The sequence below is a fragment of the Dryobates pubescens genome, chromosome 16, assembly GCF_014839835.1.
Source record: "Dryobates pubescens isolate bDryPub1 chromosome 16, bDryPub1.pri, whole genome shotgun sequence".
In the NCBI taxonomy this organism is placed as follows: domain Eukaryota; kingdom Metazoa; phylum Chordata; class Aves; order Piciformes; family Picidae; genus Dryobates; species Dryobates pubescens.
The window spans coordinates 13,534,231-13,548,082 of NC_071627.1; positions in this window are offsets into that span (position 1 = coordinate 13,534,231).

Here is a 13,852-nt window from a genome sequence, read left to right on the forward strand (position 1 = left end):
ATTCCTGCTTTTTTTATAACCTATCCTCTAATGGCTCTTTTGTGCTCTTCCATCTCACCCACTGATGGATTCCTCTTCTGGCCATCACCTCTTTTCACTGTTCATATGAACAGAGCAGAATAGAATTAACCCAGGTTGGAAAATACCTTTGAGATCATCAAGTCCAATCTATCACCCAACACCATCTAATCAATTAAACCATGGCACCAAGTGCCTCATCCAGTCCCCTCTTAAACACCTCCAGGGATGGTGACTCCACCACCTCCCTGGGCAGCCCATTCCAGTGGCCAATCACTCCTTCTGTGAAGAACTTCTTCCTAACATCCAGTCTGAACCTCCCCTGGTGCAGCTTGAGACTGTGTCCTCTTGTTCTGGTGCTGCTTGCCTGGGAGAAGAAACCAACCCCCACCTGGCTACAGAATCACAGAATTCAGGTAGTTGTAGAGAGCAAGAAGGTCTCCCCTGAGCCTCTTCTTCTCCAGGCTAATCAACCCCAGCTCCCTCAGCCTCTCCTCACAGGGCTGTGCTCCAGACCCCTCCCCAGCTTTGTTGCCCTTCTCTGGACACCTTCCAGCAACTCAACATCTTTCCTAAACTGAGGGGCCCAGAACTGGACACAGGACTCAAGGTGTGGCCTAACCAGTGCTGAGTCCAGGGGCACAATGACTTCCCTGCTCCTGCTGGCCACACTGTTCCTGATCCAGGCCAGGATGCCATTGGCCTTCTTGGCCGCCTGGGCACACTGCTGGCTCATGTTCAGCCTACTACTTTTCGCTGCAGGAGGATTTGGTTTCATACTGTGCCTCAAGCTTTGTGCATCTGCCTTTCAGAGATTCCTTTTTGGTTTGCCTTTTTGGGTGGCTTTTGCCTCAGCCTTCCAATGCAATTAGGGAATATCATCAATCTGGACTTGAGTCTTTGGCTGCTTCACCTAAATCGTCCCATTGTGGGGCTGAAAAGCCTTCACTGCAGCATTAAGGACTTTGGTTAGTGCTTATGTTTCACCTGTTCTTTGGAGAAAACCCTTCCATCTCCAGCATCACCAGACCTTCATCAACACTGACGGTGTTAATGAGAGTGAGCAAGGCAATTGTGTTTGTGCCAGCAGCAGGAACCAAAGATGTCACCTCTCCAGCAGCTCAGCTCCTGGAAACAGCCTGATTGAATTTGTCTGCATGCAGAGTGCTATATAAATAATCATCATAATTAACAACCCATGCAAGGCCTGAAGATAATGAGATTATGGAGCTGGGAGGGGTGCAGCAGTATTGAATCAAAGAGATAGAGTTAATTGATTAGTGCTGGGGACAGCCTGGACAGCAGTGACCAGTGGTGCCATTTCAGGGCTGCACAATGAAGGCAGAGCCATGGCTGACATTCCCACAACCCTGCAGGGCTTGTGTCCAGGGAATGGAAAGTCATAGGAAGGAGTGAAAGTTTCATGTGGACACTTTGCATGTGGGAAAGCAGTTTTAAAGTCAGAGACTCTGAAGAACTGAAGAATCGTAGAATGGTTGAAACCTCATGGAAATTGGAGGATATTTACAGTGGTGTTATTTACTTCATGTGGTGTTGATCTGATGGTAGCTGTGTTTCCACACTAGAGAACAAAAGGAGACACAACCTGATGTTGCTTTGTCCTTATTTATCCCTATGAGACTTGCTAGCCTGTAAAATATCTTACCCTCTAAATGTGCATGTGTGTGATTGAAGGGCACAAAGGACCATGAGAAATCCATGGGGGTCTGAGGTGCTGCTCTAACACCATCTGTGATGGCTCCAGGCTGTTGCACATGGAACAGGGGTAAGGCTGGCCCAGAGCTGCAGCCTGCAGCCTATGCTACAAGGAGCTGTGACTTTCAAGGTTTCATGCCCACCTGCCTCACCATGGCACTCAGGGTCACCCTCAGTATCTCTGGGACCTACCAAAGCCAATTCTATTCACACACCTCAGAGTCTCTAATAATGAAGGTTTAATCTAGGAATGAGAAAGTCCTATACAGATGTTGCCTGATGGCTTCTTAAGGATGTTTGTGTGAATAATATTCTTTATTTAGCCATACAACCCACCCATGGATGCTTCAGGGTTTGCTGCACTGGAGATTTTGATCAGAATTCTTCTAAAACTCAGTCAGCAAAGAGAAGCCCCAGATGGGCTCCAAAACCCTGCAGATTTGGGACTTCACTGGAAGCTCACAGAAGGCTTAATGTCAGGGAACTTCCACGCTGTGTTGGAGCATCTTCCTGTTAGGGATCCAACACCCTCAAATCCCCATCCTCCCAGATAATTGTAATCCCTGTGGAGCAAGCATTAAAGATACAAATATTGGTGAGGATCAGGACCTCAATCTTTAATTGTGACCATAAGGAGATTACTGAGATGGGGGGAGATTAACTGCCGCAGACTGAGGAATTGATTTCAGACCTCGAGCACTCTGCTGCCTCTTCTACCTAGGGAGGGTGTAAGGCACCATATTCGTCTTCTGTAGAAGAGCTGGAGCACAGGCAGGATGCTTTCTGTCCCTTCTGCTCTCACTTTCCAGGGGTGGTGAAGGATTGCTGAGACCAGGAGGGAAAAGACTTTGTGGAGATGTGTGGCGCAGGTACAGACGCCCAGCCCCTGGCCCAAAGCACTTCCTCTGTCAGTTTGTGCTGCTTTGCCTGCATCCTCTATCCAAGGGAAGTGTAGGCAGGAAAGCAGAAGAACATTTGTCACTGGAAGTCTTGTCAGACATTGGAAGAGGCTGTGCAGGGAGGTGGTGGAGTCACCATCCCTGGAGGCGTTTAAAAGCCGAGTAGGTGTGGTGCTTGGGGACGTGGCTTGGTAGAATAGGGTTCATAGACTTAGAGAATGGTTTGGGTTGGAAAGCACCTTAAAAATCACCCAGTTCCAATCACCTGCCACTAGACCAGCTTGCTCAGGGCCTCATCAAACCTGACCTTGACCAACTCCAACGAGAGGACATGGACTCAATGATCTTGAAGGTCTTTTCCAACTTAAATGATTCTATGACAAGTGTGAAAACTGAACCTCCCTCCCTGTCCCACCCCTGGTTTCGAGGTGGCACAACCACAACTCGAGGGAAAGGAAGCCCCATGGAGAGCTTCGCCTCACACACCGCTGTCAGCTGCCTTCTGCTGCTCTAGGCTTTGATGCACAGTTTGGGAGGCAGCTTAGCAAATCTCCACAGCAACCCCATGTGTACCATAAAATTGTGAATTATCTTGTTTAGGAGAGGTTCGTTAGGAAGATTAATGAGGTATTATTGTTCTCTCATTCCATGTCCTGATGCAGAGGGGGCACAGGCGTTTTCCCAGCTGTGTGTGGCAGCAATTGGTCCTCTCCAGGGTCCCCAGCATCCTGTGCTGTGATCAGTCACACTGCTCATCTCTGGAAGTGTGATTTGTCAGCTTAATTAGCCCTCAAGGAAGCACTTCTTTTAAAAGAAGACAACAGTTTTGTTTTTCCCTAGCAGGACATCATGTCGTTAGCAGTGGCAATTTGTTTAAAATAAAAGAGCTTTTAAGATGAGCTTTATCTGAACCCCTAACAGTCATTTAGGGCTTTCCCCCACCCCTGAAGCCACCTGCTTGGCTGTCCCCTGTGAGCTGCTAGCCCCATTAGGATAAGATTAATGCAATGATTCATAGCTTCATAAAATGGGCTGGGTTGGGAAGGACCTTAAAGATCATCCAGTTCCAACCCCCTGCCATGGGCAGGGCACCTCCCGCAAGCCCAGCTTGCTCAAGCCCTCATCCAGCCTGGTTTTGAATACCTCCAGGGAAGGGGCATCCACAACCTCCCTGGGCAACCTGTTCCAGTGTCTCCCCACCCTCAGTGTCATTAGGAATAGTGTGGCCAGCAGGAGCAGGGAAGTCATTGTGCCCCTGGACTCTGCACTGGTTATGCCACACCTTGAGTCCTGTGTCCAGTTCTGGGCCCCTCAGTTTAAGAAGGACATCGAGACACTTGAACGTGTCCAGAGAAGGGCAACAAGGCTGGGGAGAGGCCTTGAGCACAGCCCTGTGAGGAGAGGCTGAGGGAGCTGGGGTTGCTTAGCCTGGAGAAGAGGAGGCTCAGGGGAGACCTTATTGCTCTCTACAACTACCTAAAAGGTGGTTGTAGCCAAGAAGGGGTTGGTCTCTTCTCCCAGGCAACCAGCACCAGAACAATGAGACATAGTCTCAAGCTGTGCCAGGGGAGGTTTAGGCTCGAGGTGAGGAGAAAGTTCTTCACTGGGAGAGTTGTTGGCCAATGGAATGGGCTGCCCAGGGAGGTGGTGGAGTCACCATCCCTGGAGGTGTTCAAGAGGGGATTGGACGTGGCACTTGGTGCCATGGTTTAGTCATGAGGTCTGTGGTGACAGGTTGGACTTGATGATCTTTGAGGTCTCTTCCAACCTTAGTGATACTGTGAATACTGTGCTCTCCAGTCTAAACATCCCCTCTTCCATGCTTGTCACACATGGATCTGACTGCAGAAGCCAGCTCAGGCTAGGAACAGCATCTGAGGGGTTAGATGGACTTAAGATGTGGGAGCATCACAAAACAGAGCTGCAGCCCTGCTCCCAGCCCAGGTATGAGAGTAGCAGTAGCCAAAACCACCCCGGAGCAAGGGGCCCTGGGGCCATGAGGAGAGCCTTCATCCACCCAGTTACAGGCCACCGGGGCTCAGCTCTGCAGCCTGCCTTTTACCAAGGCTCTGGCCCTCGGTGTACTTACATTTGGGGTTTGCCTTTCTTTTCCTCAGTCACAGGCACAATGTCACCAACAGGGCTCCTGCTCTGCCCACAGTGTGCAACTGCAGGGCCACGGGCTGCCAATTAATTGCCGTTTCAGGCACCCTTCGTTATCTGCACGCTATTAATTACTTTAACGATGCAGTCATTCAGATTGAAATTATGATACTAGTAAAGTTTAATTAGAAAAATCAATAACTCATTAACAGGTTACTGCTACTCACACCTGTATCCAGCTCCTGTGCTGGAGGAGCAGTTGTGCTGTGGCTCAGAACCCATGGATCTTCTTGCCAGGAGTAGTTTGTCAGTAGGACAATGGTGGCAGGAGAGTGATGGAGTCACCCCTTGGTTCCTTTAGACTCTGGACCACAAGCTGGGTTGATTCTTTTCCTCCTGCAAGGCACTGCTGAGTGTCCCAGATCATATTTAGTCTTTATTTTATTCAAAGAGCAAATAGCATCTAGGTGTTGGCAGAGCTGATGTGAACTCTGTCTTCACACAGTGCTTTGGAAGGGATAAGCCACCACATTTGTGGCCACAGTTTTGGAGCATAGGCCAGGAGTATCATCAGCCAAGGAGCACAGCCTGGTTTGAGAGACAGAGCAGCCCCTCTTACAGAACCCCAGCATGGTGGGGTTGGAAGGGACATCTGCAGATCATCCAGTCCAATCTCCCTGCTAAAGCAGGGGCACCCACAGCAGCTTGCCCAGGATCACAATGGCCAGGTGGGGTTGGAAGAGGACTCTACAACCTTTCTGGGCAGCCTGCTCCAGAGCTCCACCATGTTCACACCAAGCAAGTTTCTCCTGCTGTTCAGATGGAACCTCCTGGGTTCTAGTTTGTGCCCATTGCCCCTTGTCCTGTCCCTGGGCTCCACTGAGAAGAGTCTGGCCCCAGCCTCTTGCCCCTCATGGGTCTGTTAGTTCTTGCTGAGCATTGAGCAGATCCCCTCAGGGGCTGCTCTTCTCCAGGCCCAACAGCCACAGGGCTCTCTGCCTTTCCTCCTCACAGAGATGCTCCAGGCCCTTCACCATCTCTGACGCCTCCACTGGACTCTCCCTAGTAGTTCCCTGTCTCTCTTGAACTGGAGAGCCTACAGCTTGACCTAGTACTGCAGCTGTGGCCTCAATGGGGCAGAGTAGAGGGGGAAGAGAAGTCCTGGAATAAATCAGGGTTGCAGATTTCTGCTAGAAAAATAGGTGGAAGAAACAGAGCAAAGAACATTTTCTGGGACTAGTTGGCAGAGACTGAAAACACCAAGAAATTCCACTTTCCTTCAAGTGGGAACAACTTGAGGGTGGCCAGCAGACTGCACAGGTTCAGCATCCTTGTTGTAACTCTTACTTCACATCTGCTGTTCCCCAACTTCATCAAAGAGAGATTTAATCTCTTGCATCATCACTTACTCTAGCTGATGGTACATGCAGAGAGCTGGAGCTCAGGGAAAGAGCCAGTGGCACATAGAGTGCTTGTCATTAGATAGAATAGAATAGAATAGAATAGAATAGAATAGAATAGAATAGACCAGGTTGGAAAAGACCTTCAAGATCATCGAGTCCAACCCATCATCCAACACCACCTAATCAACTAAACCAAGCACCCTAGCAAGTCTCTTCCTAAACACCTCCAATGATGGTGACTCCACCACCTCCCTGGGCAGCCCATTCCAATGGGCAATCACTCTCTTTGTGAAGAACTTCTTCCTAACATCCAGCCTGAACCTCCCCTGGCACAGTTTGAGACTGTGTCCTCTTGTTCTGGTGCTGCTTGCTTGGGAGAAGAGACCAGCCCCTGCCTGGCTACAACCTCCCTTCAGGTAGTTGTAGAGAGCAAGAAGGTTTTCCCTGAGCCTCCTCTTCTCCAGGCTAAGCAACCCCAGCTCCTAATAACTGGGGAGAGGAGAGGATGAACCTGGAGAAATATCAGCTGCATAGATTCCAAAGTCCTGCTGTCCCACCTCCCAGCACACTGAGCAGACATCCATCTCCTCAGCCCCACAGAGCTGTTAATGCAAATGTCTGCAAATGTTCTGGGACAGCCACAGCCTTTGACTTCAGGATTTCAAGCATCCCAGCCACTCTGTCTGCAATTCCTCATTCCTGAGCCCCACAGCATAATAAATCTCACCCTGGCTGCATTTTCTCCAGATACTCATAATGTTCCCCCAATTAATGCCTGACTGCTGGCAGGTGAGCTGCTTCCCTTCCCCCCTGGGACTGGCACACTCAATTCCTGCCAGCAGCTGTGTGTAAGCAGGAGAGCAGAACACAAATTCGCTTTATTTCTGCTCCACGCATGGCTGAGTATTTTCAACTCATTTTTATGCAGAGGTTTTTGTGTTAAATAAAGCTCTTCCCTCCCAGCCTGTGCCTTACACTGGGCTTTTTTTTCAACATCGTTTCAATTAGGCTGGAATGTCTCTGAGGCCGTGGTGAGTGATGCCAGCCTGCGCGGTGGACATCTGCTCTCGCAGGGAGGACCAGGCAGGGAGAGGAAGCATCCAGCTTCCTGCATCATGCCAGGTCATGCACAAGGGTGTTTCAAAGCATCAGGGCATCATTTGCACAAATGAGGATCCTTGGGAGTTTAGAGCCTGATCTAAGGGACAGCTAACTGATTATCAAAGCAGAACAGCCTGGCTGGAAAATTCCTGGTGGTGACGCTGACAGCAGCCACCCAGCTGGGTTTGGTTCAGAGGCCAGCAGAGCCTCAGGGAGGTTGTGCCTTCAGGGAGATGCTGTGCTGGTCTACTGAACACAGAGTTAGGTCATATTTACACTGAATGCACGTGGATTTCTCTGTGTGAAACTCCTGGGCAGCCTTGGACCCTGCAGATTTCCACACTTGTGTTCAGTGTCACCTTTTAACCTCCCACGCCAAGCTCCTGGTCCTACTCGCAGATTCATAGAATGGGTTGGGTTGGGAGGGACCTTAAAGATCCAGTTCCAACCCCCTGTCATGGGCAGGGACACCCTCCACTAAAGTAGGTTGCTCAAGGTCCCTCCCAACCTCGTCTTGAACACATCCAAGTAGGAGACACCCACAACCTCCCTGGGAAACCTGTTCCAGTGTCTCACCACCCTCACTGTCAAGCATTTCTTCCTAATCTCCAGTCTAAATCTCCTCTCTTCCAGCTCAAAACCATTGTCCCTTGTCCCAGCACTACAAGCCCTTGTAAAAAGTCTCTCTCCAGATTTCTTCTGGGCCCCTTTCAGGTGCCCCATATCAAAGTGCACACAGGTAACTTCCATTAACATGAAACCAGAAAGCAGGAAAAATATTTTGTGAGCTTGATCCAAGGTTGAGGAAAATGGGAAGATATCTTTCCATTCCCTCTGGTGGACATGACAGAGTTATTTGGGCTGCAGAGGACCTCCAGAAGACTCAAGTCCAACCTTCTGCTCAAGGGTAAATGCTGATTTCTGGCCAGGTTGCTTAAGGCAGCTAGTTCTTGAAAGCCACTGCTGCCTGGGCCAGTGTTCAGCTATTCTTGTAGCCAAAATCTGATGATCTAGAATCTCACCTCCCTCACTCCATGGCTGTCAGCTCACCTTCTCCCTCTGCATCCAAGCAGAAAGCTTGATCCCATTAACTTTGACCTCTTCCCAGTTCCTGGAAGGCTGCTGTTGGATCCCCCTGAAAGGATCCTGGCTCAAACAAGCCCAGTTCCCTCAGCCTGTCCTGGCAGAAGCTCCAGTCTCCGGGAACATTGGCATGTGCACAGCTAATTACAGTCCCCATTTGCCTCCCTGCAAATCAGCCACTGCTCAGCCAACTCCATCCCACAGCCTTGCAGCTCAGGGCAGTGCAGCATGGGAGCACGGGGTGGGGGGTTTCTTGCCTTTCAGAGAGAAATAACCAGGGTCCCACAGTGGTGATGCACAAACTGAGGAGGTCGCAGAGAGGTGTTCCAAAATGACAGCTTCTGGGCTCCTTCACACTCTGAATGGGACAGGGTCAGATGCTCAGTTGGTGTAAGCTGTCACAGCACCATTTACTCTCGTACAGCATTTCATTTCTCCAGCTAAGGATTAGCCCAACAGCTTCTCATAGGAGGCCAGCCAGCATTTCAAATCACAGCCTTGTTATTTTGGCAGCTTATCTCCTTGAACACAAACCAATTATTGTTGGAACGCAGTCTCTTTCCCTTCAGCTACATTCGAAAGCCTGAGCAGCCCCTTCTTCTCCCACTGCTGCTCCTTGAATGCTTGGAGAGCACCAGGGTGGAAGATCAGGAGGGATCACGTTGGCAAAGATAAAGTGGTGGGCATTAGCAGGCAGAAATCCCTACATAAATACCCAGGGGCACACAAGTCACCTGCTTACAGGCACTAAACAAGAAAATCCCCCATTCCACAGCAGCGTTGCTTCAAGTTTCCCTTCTCCTAAAAATCCCCCAGGGCCAGACTTCTGGAAGCTCAGAGCTTCAAAGAGGTGGCAAAGATGGAAAGGAAAGAGCAGCTCATGCTGGCAGGGTGATTCCTCAGATCCCCCTGAACCACAGAGACAGCTACAGGTGAAGAATGGTCAAATAAACCAGGTTCCAAACGGTTCCATAGCCTGGTTTTCACTCACGCTCAAGGTACTCCTAAGTTTGTTCCCTGAACTCTTAGGCAAAAGCTGTGGCCATCACAGCAGAGAAACGAAATCAAAGCCAAAGGAAAGTTTGAGAGGTTATAAATCTTGTCCTGCCCTCATCCTTCATTTTCATATTTGGGGAAAGGGAGAGGTCTAAAAGAATGTCTGCAAAAGCTTCAGCTAATGGCTGTGTCCACCTGGCAGCTTTGAGTATATTAATGTCTTTTTTCTCTCTATGTCTGTGAAGTCCAAGGACTCACATCCAGAGGGAGAGAATGCCAGAATGGAAGCTCAGCCCAGCTCAGCTGGTTCAGCTGCACATCCTCTTCCTTTTCCTTCCCAAGAAATACAGTTTTTTATCTGGGACTTTTTGTTTTCAACTCAGAGTTGAAGCAAAGACACAGGATGTTGAGGTGGGGTTTTTTTTAACCCATCCAGCATGGGGAGTGAGTAAAAGCCACACTGTGCATGAACACCAGCAACTTAGAACTCTGGGAATGTTTCAGCAGCTCCTCTTTGAAAGAAGGTCCAGAAAACTGGTTCCTCTTTGTCTTTTGTCCCAAGTGCCAGGACAAATCTGTGTTAGAATGGAATAGAATAGAATTAACCAGGTGGGAAAACACCTTTGAGATCATTGAGTCCAACCTATCATCCAACACCATCTAATCAACTAAATCATGGCACCAAGCACCCCATCCAGTCTCTACCTAAATACCTCCAGTGATGGTGACTCCACCACCTCCCTGGGCAGCACATTCCAATGGCCAATCACTCTTTCTATGAAGAACTTCTTCCTAACATCCAGCCTAAACCTCCCCAGGCACAGCTTGAGACTGTGTCCTCTTGTTCTGGTGCTGCTTGCGTGGGAGAAGAGACCAACCCCCACCTGGCTACAACCTCCCTTCAGGTAGCTGTGGAGAGCAATAAAGTCACCCCTGAGCCTCCTCTTCTCCAGGCTAAGCAACCCCAGCTCCCTCAGCCTCTCCTCATAGGGTTTGTGCTCCAAACCCCTCCCCAGCTTTGTTGCCCTTCTCTGGACACGCTCCAGCAAGTCAACATCTTTCCTAAACTGAGGGGCCCAGAACTGGACACAGGACTCAAGGTGTGGCCTAACCAGTGCAGAGTACAGGGGCACAATGAGCTCCTTGCTCCTTCTGGCTACATTGGTCCTGATCCAGGCCAGGATGCCGTTGACCTTCTTGGCCAATGTTCTTGGCCTTGTTCCTCCTTCTTGCCTCTTCTCTCCCACTTCTGGGGTGAAATTGGTGCTGAGCACTTCGGGAAGACCAAGCTCTCTGTGCCCCTTTGGATGCCAAATGGGCAGGTCACTGCTGAGATGCTGGGATATGTCAGCCATGAGCCTGGGAAGATGTTCTTCCTGGAGAATTTGGGGTTACAGCAAGCTGCCTAAATAAAGGAGAAAGTCTGATATGATCTCTCCTGTTCAATTAAAAACAAAAAGCAATGACAGATTTGCTTCTCAAGCCCTTCTCTTCTGTACAAGCCTTGGTATATAAGACACAAAAGAAAAATATCCCTGAAAAAAAACTAAACTTGTGCAGTTTGAAGTGGAAATGTCCTCATGAACTCTGGGCCAGGCTGGTTTGATGCCCAAATGCTTTGATGTGTGTTTGCATCAGGGTAGTTCTGCAGTTTGAAATCAGTTCTACACAGCTCTCTTTTCTTCCACTTCCTCTATGTACAGTTGCACATCTCCCTGCTTTGAAGCAGGGGACAAGCACTGTCTGCTGATGGAAGAAACCAGCAAGAGAAATGAAGGTTTGGGAATCAATTACCAACCCCTTTCTGTGAATGAGGAGAGGACAAGGACTGCCTGAGATGAAAAAATGCTGGAACAGGTTGCACAGAGATATGATTGAGGCCCCATTCCTGAAGATAGCCAAGGTCAGATTTGATGGGGCCCTGAGTAAAACCTGATCTGGCTGGGGATGTCCCTGCTCGCTGCAGGGTTGTTGGCCAAGGTGACTTTTGAGGGTCCCTCCTGACCCCCTGACCTGCAATTCTGTGCTCACAGAAGAAAGCAGCAAGAGAAACGGAGGTTCAGGTATCAATTACCAACCCCTTTCTGTGAATAAGGGGAGGACAAGGACTGCCTGAGATGAAAGAATGCTGGAACAGGTTGCACAGATATATATGCACAGAGGCCCCATTTCTGGAGATATCCAAGGTCAAATTTGTTGGGGCCCTGAGTAAAACCTGATTCGGCTGGAGATGACAAGGTGACTTTTGAGGGTGCCTTCTGACCTGATGCATTCTGTAATTCTGTGCTCACAGAAGAAAGCAGCAAGAGAAATGGAGGTTTAGATACCAATTACCAGCCCCCTCCTTTGAAGAAGAGGGCAGGGATGAGCTGATAGTGGAAGAAACCGGCAAGAGAAATGAAGGTTTTAGATACCAATTACCCACCACTGCATGAGGAACTTCCCAAGGGACAGGATAATTCAGCTGTGAGACAGGAGCACCTGCACAGAGCTTGGACAGCAAGCAGAACATAAGGCTGCTCGTTTTAAACTGCTTTACAAGGACCAATACATGGTGCCAGCAAGCGAAACACCCGAGAGGTCTGATGGATAATGCCCTGTGCTCATCCATCCTGCAGTGCTGCTGCACTGAGCCATGGAGATGAGAGCAAGGGCAGAGCCACCAGCTGAACAGGTTAGCTCACCATCCTGCTTTGTGCTGCAACATAATTCAACAGAAAAAAAACCCCAAAGAAATAAATAACTCATTCTGTCAGCCCTGTTACTCTGAACACCATTAGTTCAGTCACTTACACAGCAGGGAAAGGCTCTCCTGCATGCTCTCAAATAGCTTTGGGGGGGGTGGGGGGATGGGGAAATAGGGGGGAAAAAGTACTCTGTGAATCACCTGAAAACTAATGCAGATTTTTTTTTCCACCAGAGGTAAAACAAGTCCCTGTCTACATGAAATACAACAAACTGCACAGCCAAGCCTTCCCTGTGCCATGCAAAGCCTCTGTAATTGCTCCACACCCTCCCCAGCTGAATGAATGTATGAATGATTCACGCCTTACCTCGGTGATTTGAAATGAAAACCCATCAATTGTGTGCTAAGTGTGAACTTGAGAGAAAACAACATCACCTTAACCACAACCCATTCAAAGGAAGCTGGAGAGACCACAGCCCAGCAAATGACTAAACACAGCTGACATCAAAAAGAGGGACTGAGGGCACTGATTGACAGCCGCCTAAACATGAGCCAGCAGCGTGTCCACGTGGCCAAGAAGGCCAATGGCATCCTGGCATGCATCAAGAACAGTGTGGCCAGCAGGAGCAGGGAAGTCATTGTGCCCCTGGACTCTGCATTGCTTAGGCCACACCTTGAGTCCTGTGTCCAGTTCTGGGCCCCTCAGTTTAGGAAGGACATCGAGACACTTGAATGTGTCCAGAGAAGGGCAACAAGGCTGGGGAGAGGCCTTGAGCACAGCCCTGTGAGGAGAGGCTGAGGGAGCTGGGGTTGTTTAGCCTGGAGAAGAGGAGGCTCAGGGGAGACCTCATTGCTCTCTACAACTACCTGAAGGGTCGTTGTAGCCAGGAGGGGGTTGGTCTCTTCTCTCTAGCAACCAGCACCAGCACAGGGGAAGTTTAGGCTGGAGGTGGGGAGAAAGTTCTTCACTGAGAGAGTTGTTAGCCATTGGAATGGGCTGCCCAGGGAGGTGGTGGAGTCACCATCCCCGGAGGTGTTCAAGAGGGGATTGGAGGTGGCACTTGGTGCCATGGTCTAGTCATGAGGTCTGTGGTGACAGGTTGGACTTGATGACCTTTGAGGTCTCTTCCAACCTTGGTGATACTGTGAATACTGTGAAAATAAACCAATATCAGCTCAAAAAATGTATTTTGCTTGTTGGGATGGAGTCCATAACTCTGAGTGGCCCATGGCACAACAAGATCAACAGCAACGTTTATCTCGGCTAGATGTATGAACTTGAGAGAGGCTCCTGATGATGAAACACCCAATTCACTTCTTCTTTCCCATATTGCTTTAAAATTTCACAGGCAAAAAAAAAAAAAAAAAAAAACCAGAAAGAGAGGGAGAGTCATGAGCTGAAACAGCTGTTTTTTTCAGCAGCCAGACATCTCCACACCTGGTGGGATTTGATTTCCCCTGGGCAAGCATTTTCCTGGTGAGCACCAAGGGAGCTGTATATGGGGTGGGGTGGGGGGTGGGGGTGAGCAGAAAGATCAGGACAAAAGAATTTTCTACCCACGTGGAAATTCAAGACTTTTCCAGTATCTGAAGGGGGCTACAAGAAGGCTGGGGAGGGACTTCTTAGGGTATCAGGTAGTGATAGGACTAGGGGGGATGGAATGAAGCTGGAGGTGGGGAGATTCAGGCTGGACGTGAGGAGGAAGTTCTTCACCATGAGAGTGGTGAAGCCCTGGAATGGTTGAGGCCCCATCCCTGGAGGTGTTTAAGACCAGGCTGGATGAGGCTCTGGCCAGCCTGATCTACTGTGAGGTGTCCCTGCCCATGGCAGGGGGGTTGGAACTAGA